This window comes from Hesperophylax consimilis, chromosome 14, assembly GCF_061612785.1.
Source record: "Hesperophylax consimilis isolate HC1 chromosome 14, BYU_Hcon_1.0, whole genome shotgun sequence".
Taxonomy (NCBI): Eukaryota; Metazoa; Arthropoda; class Insecta; order Trichoptera; family Limnephilidae; genus Hesperophylax; species Hesperophylax consimilis.
The window spans coordinates 6,411,848-6,432,083 of record NC_142849.1 but is presented as its reverse complement, the minus strand read 5'-3'; positions in this window follow the sequence as shown (position 1 = coordinate 6,432,083).

Below are 20,236 nucleotides of genomic sequence, written 5' to 3'. Positions count from 1 at the left end.
TTATAATTTGTTTCTATTTCGATTGTTCCACTTTGACAAAGCCCTCCATTTTAAAATAAACACTTTGATGTACAACTGCTGATAAGGTTATGAATAATTAAGTGAATATACCTACGTACTAAGAAATTACTGTGAATTTACCCTGTGTTTTGACATCGTAGATGTGTTCTAGATTATGTAAATCGATGTCATTAAGATAATATAATGATTGTGTAAATTACTAAGAAACTTCTCTAGAAATCCGAATTAAAATGAGTAGATTTGTGACAAATATGCAGTTGATGTAAATGAGTATTATTTATCTCTAGTGTATAAAACAGTTTTCTTGTACATTGTTTGTCTTTAAGTACTTATATATATATTTTTTTCATTTTTTATCAATAATTTACTGTCGTTTAGTTTGATATTATTTTTGACGTAGATTTCTGTAAAACATCTTTATCTACCAACCTACAAACAAGTTTTAATAATACTGAATGTAATCAAATGTAGAACCTGTAGATATATAATTTACTTTAATCAAATGTTGATGAGCGCTGCAGGTGAACGAAAGAAAATAAAGTTATAATAAATGAGTTTAACCATCACGGCTATTCAATCATTAAGTCACAATTTATTCGATTCAAAGTTAATTATGACATTTTGCACATATTGTGAAGTTGTCTGGCTTGCAAATTGAGCCAATGATTATTTGTCAAAATATAAACAGGACCATAAAAAGAACATAATTATATCTTCATTTCAGTTATTTTTTAAATTAGTATCCGAGCAGTTGTGAGGACGCCTAAAATCAATTTCGGTGTGAAGTTAATTAATATATTAAAAAAATCATTGAGCATTTTTATTTTCTCGGTATTACGATTCTACTACAGCTTTAGAAATTTACGTACAAATTATTTTTTATCGAATTTCTTCTTCGTTAGATACTATTTCGTAATTATTGTTGTTTATTTTTTTATTGAAATATACCTACAAATTATAAATATTTTTATTTAATTAAATGTTAATTAATACATAGATTAAGGATAGGCCATAAAGTTCTTGTACAAAGTTACTTAAATCGATGTTTGAACCTTTGAAGCTTAAAAGCAAACATAAACAACTTAAATTTTAAAATTAAAATTGCAAATTCATTCAAAATCATTTGTATTGAGATATAAACGATGTAGCTTGGAATATATTAGTAAACATTCTATAATAAATTGTCATACAAGAAAATTTGAAAAAAGAATTTACAATTGATTGCAAAAAAAAAACATCTATCATAGGATAACAAAAAATCTGCTGAAATCATCCGCAAAAATTTAGAAGAATATCCACGGAATGTAAAATATTAATAAAAAAATATTCCACTATATTTAAACAGTTTGAACAGCAAATGCATTGTCTATCGTTGATTCAGTTTTAAATAAACAACTTATTGTAAGCTACGAGAATTTTCCTGATTTAAAGTTATATTGTTCCTTTAAGCGCTTGGCTGTAGATTAATTTCTAATAGATAATAATTATAACATAGATTATCCACATCAATCAAACATTACATAATTTTATTAAAAAATATTATCAAATGTATTTAATTTTACCACAAAAATTAATGACACCTATCTTCATCTCCTGTTCACAAGAAAAAAGAAAGCATAATTATTTTAGTCAATAATTGGAAAAGGCAGAAGCATTTATACGAATTGTTTTTTGATCCCCAAATCTATTCTAATTATTGATAAAATTTAAACTAAGTAGGTACCTACCTAAACATTTTTTAATCTTCCTTAAATTTGATGTTCAAATAGGGTATGAAAAATTGTATTATACTTTCCATCGTATTTACCTTCATAATATATTTATTTTCAATATTATGAGTAGATATGTTGTAATTTAAAATAGTCATTGAAAGTTAGACATTATAACTATATTTAAGAGTTTTTTTAGCGTTATTGTACGATCGAGTTACTATACCTACAAGTAGAAATTAATGTGTACAGTTAATTTAAGTATTGTTAATGTGCTCCATTATATGAAAATACAAAGAAAGATTTGTAAGAAACAATAATAAAATTACTTTGAGACGTGCTTCTTAATTATTCATTTATTCTTGGAATATAATTTAATTCAACAATTGATTTATTGTACGTTTAATCTATGTATTGTTGAATGACAATTATGATTGACGATTTCTTAAGAAAATTGTTCGTTTATTAAAACATTATACGACACTGTTATTTATACTTTCAGTGATGATATATTGTGTTTCATCTTTAAATGTTATAAATCTACGAATGCATCAGTGGCGTATCGTAACTTACGGAACAAAAAGTTGTATTTTTATTTTTTTATACGATTGAAAACGTCAAATAAATCTACATATTTCGGTCTTTTTGATCTCCTCCGTGGTCGAGGGATAAGGCTCTCAACTAGCAATCCGAGTCGCGGGTTCAAATCCCGGCGATGAATTTGTATTAAAATTTGTATTATTTCACAAATCATTCATTAAAAATAATATACAGGGTATCTGGGGTTAAAGTACACTAACTTCGGGATGTGATTCTACATGACGATAGAAGTACAAAAGTTAAATAAATTTTTCAAAATTCCAACTTTTTTTTTCACATAAAAATATTTTTCCATAGAAGAATATCTCATTCAAACAAATCAACTTTTTAACCTAAAAACTACATGAAAACGATGGAATTTCGAAAAAGGTTATGTTTCTTTTCTACTACTAAAATCACTTAGAATCACCTTCGGAAGTTAGTGCACTTTACCCCCGGATATCCTGTATAAAATACTTTCGGTACGTTCTAGAGTGGTAGATAATCTCAGTATCGCCCTGGTGTAAGACCACTAATCATAATTGAAACATTGCTTGAAATCATTTTAGCCATATTTGGTTACCAGATCTGAATAGCCAGGTACTCTACCTCCTTCCTCTTCACATCTTTTCCTCACCACATTAAGCCTCGCAACATATCCCAATTGGGAATGCCATAATGTCACTAGCTCCAGAAGGTTCCAAGCAGTTGGGACTTTTGTGCGATTTTCACATACATTTTTTCATAATGAAAATCAGATTGGTAAGTATTTTAGGCGCCTCGCCGCATCAAATGTTTTCTCTTATAAAAGTCAATATGAAAAAAATAGGTTGCTATATGATTTCATTACAAACACTTGGCTTGGAAAATATTGTATTTTAAATTAAAAAAAGTCACGACATGCCTCTAAAGTTATCTATAGATACACCAGCTTTTTCAGGAGAAAATAAAAATAGGGGAGATTGACTTTTTGACGTGCGTAGCCTTAGTTAGTTGTGTTGATCACGTGATAATTCTAGTTCACAAGGCCAATGAAGGTGTCGTGTTCTAATATCGAGGTCATTGGTTGGATTCCACTTGCGACTAAATTGATGTCGTTGTATTCAAGTTAACGCAAATAACAGAAAGGTTTCAAGCCTTTAGATATATCCATGTTTGTATTTAATTGATTATAACATTATGATGTGCATATTAAAATATTCTTAGGTTGATCTGCCGAAGAGTTTGGGGAAATTTTAAAAATACTGCCAGACAAAAGGTAATGTATCTGCTGAATATCAGGTAAGATTCAAAATTTTAAGAAAAGCATAAGAAATCACTTTGTCGGTTGTGTTTCTTGAATTGAATTTTCTGTTTTTTCCTTCATCATTATAATCCCCCAATAATTGTGTTGTCAGGTAAATGGTCGAATAAAATTCAATTCCAACAGGAAAGCTCAGTTCTTACAGAAATGATTACGTCCTCTGATTTTGTTCCGCCACTATTTATTCATTGTTTTCTTTTTTCACATTGGAGAGTGAAGATTGCGCCGAAGGCCGACTGTTGACCCTTTATCAAGCAGAAACTTCCTTGACAACAATTTCTATTTTCTATTTTGTTTGTACTGTTGTTCGTGAGCTCTTAACGCCAAGCAATAATTATAGTTTTTAGAACTCCGAACAATTTTAACGCGATTGCGGATTTTATTCCTTAAAACCATTATTTTGAAAATGTTTTTCAATATTTTAAGAATATGTATTACCTATATTTTCGATAGTTTTTTCTGATTCGGATATTAAATGATCATTTTGATTGATTGAAAATGGTGATTGTGTTGTGATGGAACACTTAGCCAGCCGAGGAATTGAACACACGACGCCTGAGTGATGCCCACTCAGTCACTGACCGGTCGAATATGACCGAAGGAATTTCTTAATTTTCAGCAAAAATATTTTATTTGGAACATTTTACATTTTTGAATAATTTTATTTTATATTTATTTAATCAAATTTATTCTCATAATAAAAAAAAACTGAATATCGCATACCCAAGGAATTAATCCCTACAAAAAGTTGAATAAATCAAAGAAGATTTGTTTCTGTCTCAATAGTTAGATGTGATTTATTGTAACTAAAAACAATGCAGTCTGGTTATATTTTAAATAATACAAAATATTTGATGCTGTAGTCTTATCACAATATTCTTAGAAACCTTGAAACTTTCCATATTCCTTTCTAAAAAAACAACTTAACCTTCTCTTAATCTCTTGTGCAAATGTGTAAACCATTTAAAATTCACCATAGTGGCAATAATACGAACATATTTGCGATTATCCCCAAAACATAAAAAATAATAATCTCTTGTTTCAACATGACTTCACTTGACTCAAAAATATTTTTGCTGTCGTTTTACACACATTGTTTAAATTTATGAGTTAACTTTGTATGTTGTTTACATTAATAAAAAAATAAAAAAGCATTTAAAAAAGCAGGGTTTATGTGCTAATTCAAGTTAATATAGGTATTTTATCTTTAGAACAACAAAACACTGGCGTGACGAAATAAAAATCAGACGCAGAAGCTGTGCGAAGAGAGAGTGAGCCTGCAATGGACCGAGGACACCTAAGTAGGGCAAGGTAAGGATACTTTAAAAATAGGCAAGCAATCAAATTCATTGTGAAGGGGTGGAGCCAGTTATCAGGCTTTATCGGGGTCACAGAAAGCTTTATTTTTCAATCAAGACTTGTCGAGCTCTACATTAAAAATGAAGGGATAACTTATTTACCGAAGGTTTCTACTGATCGTCAGCTCGACATATAAAAAAATAATGTTTTTTACTTAATAGGTTAGTACCTATAGCTCTGCAGTAAATATTACCAAAAGTGCAAATAAACGGTTACATTACGTGTTCCGCTATGCGGTTATTTATTTTTTTTTTTTTTTTGTATTAGGCAATTCACCCTAAAGAGAGTGCTATGTGCCGTTAAAGTTAAGGGAGATGGTTATAATTTTATGGGAAATCTATACGGGAATAGGAAGTCTCAAATATTGAAGTCATTCAAGTCTATGAACTTGTATAGAACTGAGAAAATGCGAGAATTGTTGAGAGAAAGTAAATAAGGAATACTAAGGGGAGATTGGTGGGTGATTTTTATAAGTACACGATAAATGCCTTTGAAGGATGAATGATTTTTACAATTAAAGAAAACGTGATCAAGAGTCTCATTTTCCATGCCGCACTGGCAGAGTGGACTATCTAGGACCCGGATTTTAAACAAATGGGATGCAATGGAGCAATGACCAATTCTCATTCTCGAGATACAGGATATAAATCTTTTGGATTTTTTCTTGCCGTGGAACCAAGGTTTACTTGGAATATGATTTTGTATTCCAGCATAAAAAGCACCAGTTCGGATTTTCGTATTAGTCCAATTTTCTTCCCAGGAGCGGATCATGTTGGATTTAAGAATTGGGATGACGTCAGAGATAGGAATTCTAAAATCTAAAGGATTAGAGCCAGAAATTGTTCCAAGTTTAGCTAGAGAATCGGCTTTCTCGTTACCCTCAATTCCTAAATGGCCAGGGACCCAAACCAATATTGTCTCGAAATTTAATTCATTTAAAGATTTAAGGGTGTTTCTGATATTATAAATAATATAGTTTTCAGGTTTATGGATATTTGAGGAAATTTTCAACACTGCGCTTAGTGAGTCAGTGCACAGTAAGGCTCGTCGAATATTGAAAAGCTGGATTTGGCTCAAAGCTTGTTCAATTGCGAAGCATTCTGCAGTAAATATGGAAATTTCTTTAGGCAATTTATAAGACAAATCTAAATCGAATTCGGGAATGTGTACCGCAGCTCCACAATCTTTGTTATCAGACTTAGAACCATCTGTGTAAATGAGAGAAAATTCTGGAAACTTAGAAGATGTAATGTTTTTAAATTTTTCCTCAACATTTTGATTAGATGAGGTTAAAATATCAGTTCGGAAGTCTGAAGTTATAACGTTGGGGATATAATTGATAGAATCAAATGGGATGGTGAAAATAGGAAGGATAGGATCTTTTTGTAGATTTTGGAGGGAAGAAGACAGAGATTTGAATGAAAGAAAACTTTTTAGAAGGAGAGGAAGTCGATTTTTATCTGTCGATCTTTTTTCGTTATTTAAGTAATTGAACAAATAATCAAGGCTTTGTTCTAAAGGGTGACGCGATATAGAAAAAGATTTAAAAATATATTTATCGGCTATGAATTGTCTCCTTAAAATTAAGGGGGGATCAACACATTCTACCCGGAGAGAATTAATTGGAGAAGATTTCATCGCTCCAATAATTATTCTGAGCGCTTTGGACTGAATTCTTTCAAGTTTTTTGTCCAAATATTTAGGAAGAGGATCAAAAAGAAATGTTCCATAATCCAAATGGCTTCGCACTAGAGCACCATACATTAATTTAAGAGTAGTAAGATGAGATCCCCACCACACTCTGGAAACAGCTCGCATAATATTTAGCCCCTTTTCACACTTAGCCGAAATGTTCTGAATATGCGGGAGCCAGGAAAGTTTATGATCCAAAAGTAGTCCAAGAAATTTAATTTGCTTAACGATTTGAAGAGGGACATTATCAAAGCAGACAGAAAAGGGGGGTATTTTTCTTTTGCGCTTAAAAGTCACTACTTTGGTTTTAGACGTAGCTAAATTCATCCCATTTGTCAACAACCAAACTTTAATATTATGTAAAGCCAAATTCAATTCCTTCGCAGCGCGCGATAGATTGTTGTGTGATAAATATATAAGGAAATCATCAGCAAAATAAAGTCGCTTGATAGATGAAGGAATTACACTGTCTAAATCATTTAAATATATATTAAATAATAATGGACTGATTACGGACCCCTGAGGTAACCCCTTCCATATTTTGCGATTTATAGTTTTTGAGGAAAAGTGGATAATAATGGATCTGTCTGTTAGTAAATTAATAATAAATTGAACTAGTTTTAAGGGAATTTTTATTTTAATTAATTTTTCTTTCAAAATGTTAATTAATACATCGTCGTAAGCTGACGAAAGATCAAGAAATGTGGCCAGAGTGCAAGAATTAAGGGACTGAGATATACGGATGTCTGTTGTTAACACACTTAAATTATCTATGGTTGATTTCTTTTTCCGGAAGCCATATTGATTAGGAGAGATAATTCTGTGATTTTCAACAAACCATTCCAATCTGTTCTTTATCAAGTGTTCTGCTACTTTCATTAAACATGACGAAAGAGCAATAGGACGATAGGATGAGATTTCAGATGGATTTTTGCCAGGTTTTAAAATCGGAAGGATTTTTTGAACTTTCCAGACTTCCGGAATAAATCCCGTTTCAAACATGTAATTAATTAGGGATAAAAAATATTCAACCGACATGTCTGAGAATGCTTTAATGAAACTATATAAGATTCCATCAGGGCCAGGAGAAGAGTCTGGAAGGGAATTGATTACTCGATTTAATTCACTTATTGAGAAAGGAGAGTCCAGCCAGCTAGAGTGAGATGGATAAGAAATAAAGGAAGGCATTTCCTCACATCTGGCAACTGACGGAGGAGCTATCTTATCAGCAAAACCTATAATAATTTCTTCTGGAATATGTTTAGAACGCTGCGGAGTATATGACGAACCGAATTTTTTTAAATTGGACCATACGGATGACTGGGGAGATTCAGGAGACAAGCGTTCACAGAATTTTCGCCATCCAGACCGCTTTTTGTTTTTCAAAACGCGTTTCGCTTCTGCCTGGGCGCGTTTCACAGAAAGGTAATTTTCGAAAGACATACATTTACGGAAAATGGAAATTGCTTCTCTTCTGGATTTAACGACACTAGTGCATTCTTCATCCCACCATGGGGTGGAATGTTTTATCTTAATGTTAACATTACGTTTTTTTAGTGTTTTTTCTGCAGCTTTTATTATCATGTTAGGAAATAATTCACATTGTAAACTAGTGTTGACAAGGGAAGACTTAGATGCTTGAACAATGGAGTCTAATTCTGAAGAAAAATTTCTCCAATTCGCGTCTTTCGTTTTAAATTTAAAACTATTGTTTATCGAAAAGGAATGCGTGGAAGATATATAGTGGAAGGTAATTATTATAGGAAAATGGTCACTGGAAAGGGGATCTTTAAGGATGTTCCAAGAACATATGGGAATCACCGAAGATGAGCAAAGAGATAGATCGACTGCACTTTTCCGATGTTGAGGGGCAGTGAAACGAGTTGGAGATCCATCATTTAGTATACATAAATTATAGGTATCCATAAAATCTAATAGATTATGGCCAGAACGGTTTGTTAACTCACTGCCCCAAGAAGGAGAATGAGCATTGAAGTCCCCAAGTATCATATACGGGGGACGGATCTGGGATATAAATGTTGACCATTCGTTTTCAGCAAAAATTGTAGAGGGAGGGATATATATTGATAGTAATGTAATATCAGATATAACAGCAGCTACTATCTGAAAATTATTGGAGAGAGTGTGGAAAATAATTTGTTTAAAAGGGATAGAATTATGTTTAATAAGAGCAGTGCCACCTTTGCCATCCAGTCTATCATGTCTTAGACAATGATATCCAGGAATATTAAATTGGTATGAGGGTTTTAACCACGTTTCGGAGATGGCAGCAACTGAAATATTATGTTCATCAAGTAACTGTACAAGATCAATTTTGTTGGCGAATAGACTTCTACTATTCCATTGAAGTATTTTGCTCATTTGCGGATACATCGGGAAGGCTAAAGAGTAAAGATTTCATATAATCGGCAGCGTTGGACGGTACTTTATTGTTATTTGAAAGGATCGTAATTAATAGGCTAATTAAAGTTTGAATAAAAGAAGAATTTTCAATCGTGACTTTAGGGAAGATATCGGAAGTGGAACAGTTTTTTAAGGCAGTCCCATTGGGAGCCTGGGATTTATTATTCCCATTAGGGTTAAGTAAAAGTTCATTATGTAGTTTTTTATCGAAAGAAGGAATAAATTTTGGATTAGATTTTATCGGTTTGAAAATTGTTTCTTTGTGGGAAGATGATAGAGGGGATTTAGGGGAAGAAAAATGAAAGAGAAAAGCGTTAGACGTTATCTCTGCAAAAGATTTTTTTGTAGGAGCGAATAATTTAGAGGCCTGAAAGTAGGAAATATTGTCTGCAGCCATTGACTGTTTGATATTTCTCTGTCTAGATAACTCTGGACAGGCCACACTAACAGCAGTATGGTTGCCCTTACAATTAATACAAATAGGGTTATTCATTGTATTTTGACACTGTTCAAAGGGATGATCCTCTCCGCAATGGAAGCAACGAGGAAGGGAACGACAAATAGGTTTTGAATGGCCAAAACGGCAACAGTTGAAACATTGAATAGTCGGGAATCTGTATATTTCAACGGGAAGAGCGTTATAATAAATAAATACACGGGATGGTAATGTTTGACCTTCGAAAGTAATAACAACGGATTGGGAAGGTTTCCATATAGTGGTGCCGGTGGAAGTATCCTTGAAATTCAAACGACGTACTTTTAAAACTTTTTGAGTTAATTGGGAGTCATTAAGAGCATCTACTATTTCTGTTTCTGATAGATCGGTTGGGATACCTCTCACTCTGCCCATTCTGGTTAAATTGAATGTAGGTATGAAAGATTTAAATTTATTATTTGAAAGAGAACCTATTTTTTTAACAAAATCATTAGCTAATGTGGCTGATTTAAATTCTATGGATAGTTTGTATCGACCTTCCGGTTTTATTGATCCATTTATAATACCGAGGTTATTGAGTTTTGAGCTAAAAATAAATTTACCAAAATCCAGGGGATGAATTATTTTCCCCTGTTCAGTCCTTTGGACATTGACAATAAATGGAGCTGAAGATGAAATAGAATACATAAGCTCAATGGCTTTTGCTTCTGGAGGAATGGTATCATTATAACTTCCATGAGAGATTGGGGCTTCGTTTGATTGTGAAAGAGATTTAATTTTAGGAGGTACATTAAGGCAAAGCGGAGGACGTCGTTTTCGTGAAGGATGGGTTACAGAAGTCTGGGTATCATCAGTATCGTAGTCGTCTACAATATTAGAAATGGGCTCAGGGTCCGGAGGTCGATTTTCATCTTCCTCCATTTCAACAAATTTAAAAAAAATTTTAAACAATAATTATAATTTTAGAAATAATAAATGATAGAAATAATACACGCAACTTCGTCGCAAACCAATAACACAAACAAAAATAATGAATACGAAAAGGTAACAATAAATAAATCTTATCTGTACGCCGCGCCGCCGTCAAAGTAAGCCGTCAAACACAGAGCACTGGTAAACACGACTGCACACTACCGAGGTTCGGTGACTAATCTATGCGGTTATTCTTTAGCGCCTTAAGCCTTGTCTGATTTAGCTCCGAGGACTCATCAATCTGTCTCGTGCGTTGGGAGAGGTAATCTCTTCAGCGATGGGTTGCTACAGTCCCTCCTTCTTCAAGTCCTCTAGAGCGGGTAAAAAGCCGTGGTTTGACCGTGGAAGCAGTCAGACTCAAAACAAGACTTAAAATGCACTTTACAGTTTCAAAATCCCTTCAAAATTTGTTTCATAATTTTTCGGATTACCGATAACAGGCTAAGAATTGTTATTTTAAAAGAGCAGAGAGCGACCACGACAAAAATTGCCATAAAGCTGTCAGACTGCCCCACTGGTATCCGTTCTATCTGGTCGCTCGCTGGGTCAATTGGAAGAAATTTATGCAGAACTACTTTCCCACCTCTGCACAGTGAACCGTCTAGAACAAACCAGCTTGACAAAATTATGTTATTGTTTTTTATAACGTATTAAATGGTCATTTATGAAGTGTCATAATTAAAAAGCGTTTACGCCAATCTTTTTAATGATATATAGCCTTAGTTATGATTTTTGAAGGCACTGAAATTTTAGTTATTCAAAATGCACTCAAACACAATGAACAATTATTATAATTATGTAATTTATATGATTCCAGACTGTACATTAATCAAGAGGATGATTGTTCCAATATGAGTAGGCAGATATTTATGTGTGGTTTTTTTTAATAATTTCATATTTTATTTTATTTAATCATAATTTTGAAAGCTTTTGCAAACATGTGAAATAAAATAAATATATATATATGCATGAATTAAGTGGCATGCACAGTACTTTACTTGATTTGTAATAATATCCAACTGAAATATTCAATAGTAATTTATTATTATTGCACTTAGGTACATATAAATTGAACTTGAAAATACGAACACCAATAATAGATTTCCATAATTAATATTTGCATACCATTTGGAAAAACTTAAAACATAAAAAGAAGAAAATAAGAACATTTTAAATACTTAAAAAAATCTTTACAAAACTCGTTTCTGAAAAATGAAAAAGGTGTTCTGGGGTGCAGTCGGGTCCAAGTTGCGTTATATGATTCATAGTTTAACAAAAGGTATTCTTTCATTTGAACACAAGATTCGGCTGGGATCTACTGGGATAAATATAGTGTCAATTTTACACAGAATTTTCAATTGATATAATAGAAAGATAAATACCACATTCTCTTATAAAATTTAACATTTTTTTTACTAATTAAATTTTAGTACCAAGATTATTCTAAAATAGTAGGTACATACTTGTTTTAATAATTTTCATGGCAAAATTTCAATCCATATACCTACTATCTATTGAAACACTAAAATCGAACTAAAAAACAGTCGTAATTGGAATATCTCATTACCTAAACTTTGGAGACTCGCCGTTCCTCCTGGGTTGTGACTAATTATGTAAAACCTATAATTTAGTTTAGCCAATTATCTATCAACTTGAACAAAAATCGATTTGTTGGCTTTTTCTACACTGTATTTGTGCTTCGACCAGGTCCGATGGTCGATTCGATAACTCGGACCGCGAATAAACAGGTAGAAGTAAAAAAGTACACGTAAAAAAGTCAGGTAGGTAAGTAGGCAAAATTTTTATTTTATTATTTAACGTTACTAACTCCACAAGGGAGGCTCCGTTTGGAAATAAATTCCTTAAGGCATAATATTAACTTTGGGAATGCTGTGAAAATGGTATACTTTCGAAACATAAGAGTTGGAAAATAATACATCAAATTTTCCGTAGGGCCCCAGCGTCGTAGGGCGCTCCGGCTAGGTGCCAAAATGAGGACACAAGAATAAAAAAATTACGTTTTTTATAAAGGCTGATAATGTTGCTTGTGCAATAATGGAAGGCAAGCCGTGGTTTGAACTCGCGATGCCTCTGTCCGACGCATTTTTCCATTCGACAACTAGCCGGTTATCTGATACTTTTTAAAGGTTTCCATTGTACACATTATTACATTATTTAACACATATTTTCTGACGGCCGGCATAGTCCAGTGGTAACGCATTGGACTGCCATTCCGAAGGTCGCGGGTTCGAACCCGGCGTGCGCAAATAAATTTTATTTGATTAATTTGTGTTATTTCACAATTAATTAATTAAAATAATATATAGTATATTTGCGGCACGTTCCAGAGTGGAAGATACTACCAGTATCGCCCTGGTGTAAGACCACCATTTAGAATTGAAACGTTGCTCCAAATGGCTTTAGCCGTGTTTAGTGACTAGATCTGAATAGCCAGGTACTTTCCCACCTTCCTCTTTCCCTTCCCCAATTACCTTCAGCCTCACAACATCCCCCAATTGGGGATGCCATAGTCTCACTGGCTCCAGACGGGAGCAGTTGGGACTCTTGTGAGGTATTCACTATAAAAAAAAAAATTACAATATTTCAGTTCAAGAAAATAAGACGAAATAAAAAAAATATTTTTTTTTTACATAAAATATTAATAAGTGTTGCATGACTTAGGGTTAACGGTGGTTTTACGGGTTGGTTTGTTATCAAAAAAGGTGTTAAACAAGGCTGCGTACTGTCACCATGGTCATTCAATCTAAATATGGATAATCGTATGCAAGAATTGAAAGAGATGGGATTGGGCGCGAATTTGAGTAATCTTAAAGTATGTTGCCTGTTGTACGCTGATAATCCACTCTCTCGTGTCTAGGATGAACGAAGTATATATGAAGAATGAGTTAATGATGAATGAAAGTATTTTTAAAATTATGGTGTTTGAAAGAGAGAGGGTACGAAAACAGTGTGCAATATAGTTGTGAATGAGGAATACTTGGAACAGGTAGAAAGTTTATATATTTAGGAAGTATGTTTACGAGAGAAGGGAATGTTGACAGAGATATTGAAAGAAGGGTAAATGCAGGTAACTCCATTAATGGAGGACTGAACGCGAAACTTGCAGTCCACAATGTAGTGCTGGTGCTTACCCTGATGTATGGCAGTGAGGCACGGAACTGGCAGAAAAAAGATGAAAGTAGACTGAATGCTGTATAAATGAGATCCCTGAGGCGTATGTGTGGCAAAACCATGCACGATCGTGTGACAAATGTGAAGATCCGTAAAGAGTGCAAGGCTTATGTAAGCGTAATGAGTAAGATCAAGAAAGGGGCGAATAGATGGTTTGGGCCTGTTTTGGACCAAGTGAACCGGATACTTGAGTTGGGCCATGTCAAGAGTCAGAATAATAGAAGAGTATGTATGAGATGATGTATGAATGTGAATGAGGCAAGGAGTGTGTGCCAAGATCGAGTTGTTTGGCGGTCTTTCCTCCCTGCCTACTCCTGCGGGGAAAGGGCGTGATCGTTAGTTAGTTTTTTTTCGAAAATACTCAAGGATTTTTGTATAAATATTGTTTTTAATATTATAAATATATGAAAAATTTTCGCCTGAGGCAATTTTTCTCTGTGTTTGTATAATAATTCATATTCCACTCCTTTCATAAACACTAAATCCTTACCCCAATTGGAGACACCATGGAAAATTTCCATGCACTAATTTCCACTAATTTTCCACTGCCTTCCATTTGGGTTTTTGTGTTATAATAAGCAGTATTCGTAATTATTTTCTAATAAATTTATATATAGCAGGTGAAATCTAAGTCCCCCTGTCTATAGAGCATGTAGTCATGGATGATTATTGTGAGGTGTATAACATAAATAAAAGAAAATCCATGAAAATTATCTCCGTTACATTGGCGTATTCGATTATGTTCGTTTGACCCAAATGTTCCCAAAACAGTCCCTAAGATTGATTAGTGATATCGGCCTCCAGCAATTTTTCTAATTTTGGATAATAAGTCAGGAGCAAAAAGTATAAAAAAAAATATAAAAAAAAAATAAAAAATAATATAAATAAGATTTTTGATGAAGTCATAATGTCACATCATACATTATAATTAACGGCATAAAATACTTAAGAGTATCAACTCTTATCAATATAAAATCATTTATCCATATTTTGTAATTAATACTTGCAACTTATTAAGCGCTTGTTATATGATAGCGAAATTTCGCAAACTGTCAAAATGTCTTCATTTTTATGTCACTAGAGGGCGGTAGTTGTACATTAATGAACTTGTTAAAATATAACGTCACACGTGCGTTTGTCGCAAAGCAATGAACGTATAATATGAATGTGAAATATTAAGTAAAACAAACAACTTAGTAAAAAAGTATGACTTATTTGCAGAACCTACTATTTTGGTAAAGCATTTAATTTGACATTTTTTATAAATGTTTCATCATTCACTTGCTGTTGTCATTAGTGTTGAGGAACATTTCCGATACATATAGTTTGTTTTACACGGTGTTCGGAAACTCGTGGTATAAACGGTAAAACCCTTTATAGGTCATAAGCTAAAAACGGATAGTTTTGAAACCTGCAACATTAAGGTTTATATTTCTTTATGTTTACAAGTTATAAGCCCTTGGGTTGTAATCATTTTGAGGTAACGCACAGAGGTCTTGAATCGAACCAACCGCCCAAAGTTCTCACATGTTGAGTAAATTTACGAAAATCGCGTCCTGGTCAGTTTCTCTATAAAATTATCAAAGCAGTTATTCATTTATTGTCAATTTTGGGTTATGACTTTTTTTATTTGAGCTTTCGTTTTCGAGAAAATCGAAGGTGGATTTATTTGGTAAATTTCTTAATTTTATATTTGATAGAATATCTATACATATTAATACCATCATTAATAAATTGACCTCGAGAAATGAAAGAAATTTTATTTTTTTATTTATATATTTGTTAAATTATTCTGTGTTATTTAGTACAACTAAACAATAATCTTTTTTCATTTATTCGTTACTTGAAGCATACCTTGTTTGGAGTATTTTTTCCGGCTGCCATGGATAAATCATAATATTGATCTACAAAGAGAAAAATAATATTGGTAATTTTTGGTTCAATTACCAAACGTGCCCTATGATAAAACGTTCACTCTCCCACTTGGTCAGAGCGCGTAAAGACAATGAATTCTCTCACACACACTTGCATAGAGATGCCGCCAGTAAACAACATGACGTTAGTGCTAACCGTTAGGAAAAGGAACGCATATTAAATGTTGAGTTTTAAAATATGACACTTGAAAAAATACAATACGTCAAATTTACATGAAAAAAGAGAATTTGTGAGTAATTACTGTTTTTGTAGCTTCATTAGATTATTGCAATGCTTCAAGTGAGTCGGTATTCTACTTTTAGACCCATTAATGAAACATTTTGATGGCATTTTCGAAATATATACGCCGTGAAACAGGGAGCGATAGCTTCAGTACCGTTCACGGGGGCTTCTCACCCGTAATAACTAAAATACTGTGAAATGTCTTGAAAATTTGGTGCAAGATGAAGTATTTATTTAATTGTTAATATCCACAGATATCATAACGATAATAAGAGGCCGTACTTCTACAGATGTGTGTATTATATACATATTTTAAATTAAAAATATTGTGTAAAAGCGTTTTTAATGCGATAATCATGGATCGAAGTTTTAAAAGTGGGTTGTATGGTGTATCAATGTTTTTATTTTTTATAGTCGAATGCCTACAACAACTACAAAAAAAAATAGGCAGACTGAAAAATAATAGTCCATTAATTGGTATAAAAAAATATGAAGTCTGAGAATGACATACGAAAGGTAGTATTAAGCCGTTTTAGGGAGCTGTTTTCCAGCAAATCACCATTATGCCCTATAACCCACTCTTAATTATAAAGCTAGCAACTCAATTGATCTTAATGTGTTTTTAATAAAGATCCAAGTGATAATTTATAATGAATAGGTACATCCAATCCAAGTTTTCTTCAAATAAATATTCAAGTGGTCAACAAAAAATATATATAAATGGTTAGTATATTTTTAATTTATATATTTGAATTTCACCTTCGTTTTCGGGAACGAATGAATGAATGAATGCAAATCTCGGAAACGCAAATGAACTCACTTCCCGACATTCGATCGAACTGAATTGTTTCAGCTGTCGCAGATAGACGGGATGCAATGACAATACATTTGATTAACTTTTATCGGTAATTGCGTACACACACATGACGGGTTCAGATGACACAACAGCAGTGAAATAAATGTCGGTTCTACCTGAACGGCATTTATTCGAGGTTGGTAGAGAGGTCGATTTCGGTTCCTGGAGATGAAGGTTCAATACACAGTCAAAAAAATTTTCGAAAATAATTTCAAAATATATTACTTTAGTAAAAAGGCCTATTTTTTACAATTTGATTTTTGAGTTTGTTTTATTATTATTATTATTATCTATATTTACTAGGTCACTAGAGCATTATTCTAAGGTAAGCAATATTATAACGGACTTTGTGTTCTGATCTGAATAGCATGGTAATTTCCCACCACCCACTTCACAATCTACCCTTCCTCACAAAACTACTAACCCTTCCCCGTAATGGGACGCCATAGTTCAACTTGTGCTGTAATCAAATAAATTAATTAATTAAAAGTGTAGACATATTAGGAAATACAATCAAAGAGTCTTAAAACTGGGTTTGTTGTTTTAGTGTATGATGTCAATTACTGTAATTACTGGAAATGTTGATTGCGTGAAAAGCTCAGCAAATCATGGATCATTAGCGTTGAAAATTATATTATAAACAGTTATTTGAGTCAATTTTTAAATAGAAGATACATAGTTGGGATAGTTGAAACAATGATAAATTTATTTTAGGGAATTTTATGCCTAACGTCCCGCGTTAGATATGAATGGAGCCGTAATGTAAGCATGCGAGAGCCGGCGTATGAAAACAAGTGCATACTTCGTCATGATATATTCGTGCTTTGCTGATGCTTTGTTATCAACGACCTTTTTTATCAAAATACTGTTAAAAATGTGACTGCATGACTAATAAAATATTAGTCATTCATAATATATCTAAAGACGTGTAAATGCAGGTAGCCTTGTCTTAGTAAATATAATGGACGAGATGCTAAAATATAAGGTATTAGTTTGAAGAACATACGAATGACATATTCGTGCTTTACTGATGCGGTGTTATTTTTATTAATAATTTGGTTTTTTGGGTTTTTAATAAATTAACAACAGGAACAGTCTTGACCTTTAGTCAGGCGGCTTATACTAATAATACGGCTAATAATATTAGACCAGTTCATCGGAATATTAGAAACGTGTAGTAGAAAAAACAACCAAAAGGTTGTCAGGTTGGGAGAGAAGGCAGGTAAACAAGTAGATATATTTTAAATTGAATCCGGATTATACACAATCAACGAAAAAAATAAGAAAACGTATGTAGCCGAAGCTCGCAAGAGCTTCCAATACATAAGCCATAAATACAAGAAGATAACATAACATTATTTCAGAGATGTTCTCGTTTTGTGCTTCTGAACAGAAGTCTCCTTTGATTACAATGTTGCAACTGTCAGCTTTAATACATTAAATGATAACTTTATGATTTGAAATGTAATAATTTCGTTATTTATTCTCATCCTTTGCGATGAAATTGTATTTTAAAGTGAACCCGCAAGTAAAGTGCAGAGCGTTCTATGTGATTTGGTCCTTTACTGCAGTTTTATTCAAATTTAAAGGATTTTATTTTCAATTAGGTATTAAAACCTGTGTCGTGATTGGCTAAGGAATCAGAACATTTTAATAATGTAGCTATTGAAAAGATTGTTAGTGAAAAATGAGCGGGTGACCCAACTCCAAAATACACAACAAACGCTTATTGGAAATACGACGAAAATTTTAAACAAAAAAATGGCCACCTTGTCTAATTTTTATCGTTTGATGTATTTGATACTCCCAATATAACAGGTAACCCCAAGTGGTTCGCCACGTCTGGAGAATTAACAGAGGTGCCGGGTTTATCGGGTGAGGTATGTCCAGGGCCCCGATTCTCGACAAAGACATTCCACTCGAACTAGTGGTTCGTCCCATTCGTTGTTCGAGTGGAATGACTTTTGACGTTTGGCGTATGTAAGTATGTACCTACCTTCGACGAGTGTTGAGAATAAGAATTTCGACTAATGTATGTTCTTTCGACGGCGATTGCGAGTGGCCTGAATTGGAGAATCGATACCCAGGTCTTGGCGGCGGATGAGTCTGCTCTCACCTGTTTGGCAAGCCGGATGCCATCATCTCGATCAATTGCCTTGCACCACATGGATTCAGACGTCCGTTACGGACATACTGACCCCCAGATTGTTATCCACTCTTACCCCTTTCTATCTGTAAAAACAGCTCCACACAGCATCTCCAAAGATAACATGGAGTAATGTAAAAAAAAGTTAGGTACAAATATTTTCTGCTGTAGTTAGACATACTAAGGACGGGTTGTTTCACAGAATTTGAACAATTCAACAAAATTTAAATTTCGGGTTCTGTGAAAGTCTTATTTAAGCTCTCTTATTACCTATATCATTATAGGCTAGTTGCTTTACAGAAGTGAAGTTCAAATTATCCGAAACAACCCTTTCTTAATTGTTAATGTTTTGTGGGTAATAGGCATGGGAGTATGTTTCTACCTATGTAAAATGGAAAGTGTAACGAATTTTATAATTTTCTGCCTACTTTCATCGATATATATTGAATGTCCAAAATATTTATAACTTCATTATAAATACAAAATTTATTCTTTCCAAGGAATGTAAGGATTTCTTAAATTATTTATAATTATCAATTAACAGAAAAGATGAAGTTGTAACGTTGAAACTTCAAAGGTTTTCATAACCCGTTTAAAAGCATAATCGATACAACTTTGTGACTTTTTATATTAAATACCGCCACGATACAATCAAGAGAAGGAGAATTTAAGAATTCAACTTGAATAAAATTAATGAAACAACTTAATGAAAGAGCCTATATGTCTAGATGGTATCCCAGATCACAGGCGTATTAAGAAACATATTATCATATAGATATTCAAATATGAAAACATGGGTGGGTACCTTTTAATAACCCGAACGTATAAAGATCTCAATTTATACCCTAAAGTTTTCATTGGCCGCCCGGTGACGCTAATGCGTAGTCAATTACAGTTTATGGCAGCGGACTCACGCTTAGCGGCCGACCGGTGACCGGGCTCTCATCGAGCAGTCTTAGTAGCTTGGTTACATCCAACACAATAATATAAACTTGCGAATATATAAAGTCGTTTACATGATTTGTAATACTAAACCTGCGATTCTTAATCGAACTTTCGATTGTCAAACTACTGCCTGCCCAGGCGCAATCGTACTTTGTGCGCAGGTAAATAAACATAATACGACTTTGATGGGTTTTACCTTGCAAAAACCTTCAACTTATTGCATTATTTTTATTTTATTTCATATTAAATGGCAGCACCGTAGAAGGTGTAGGTAAATTTCACACTATAATTTTTAGGGATACTCTACGTAGAGATTTTTTAAGGAATGGAAGTTGAGTGTGTTATCTCTTGAAGAGAATAATGTTAGATAATATATCGCTGAATGAATTAAAAGGGCTGGGAGGTAATTTCAGGGGCGAGTTCTTATAATATATAGGCAAATGTA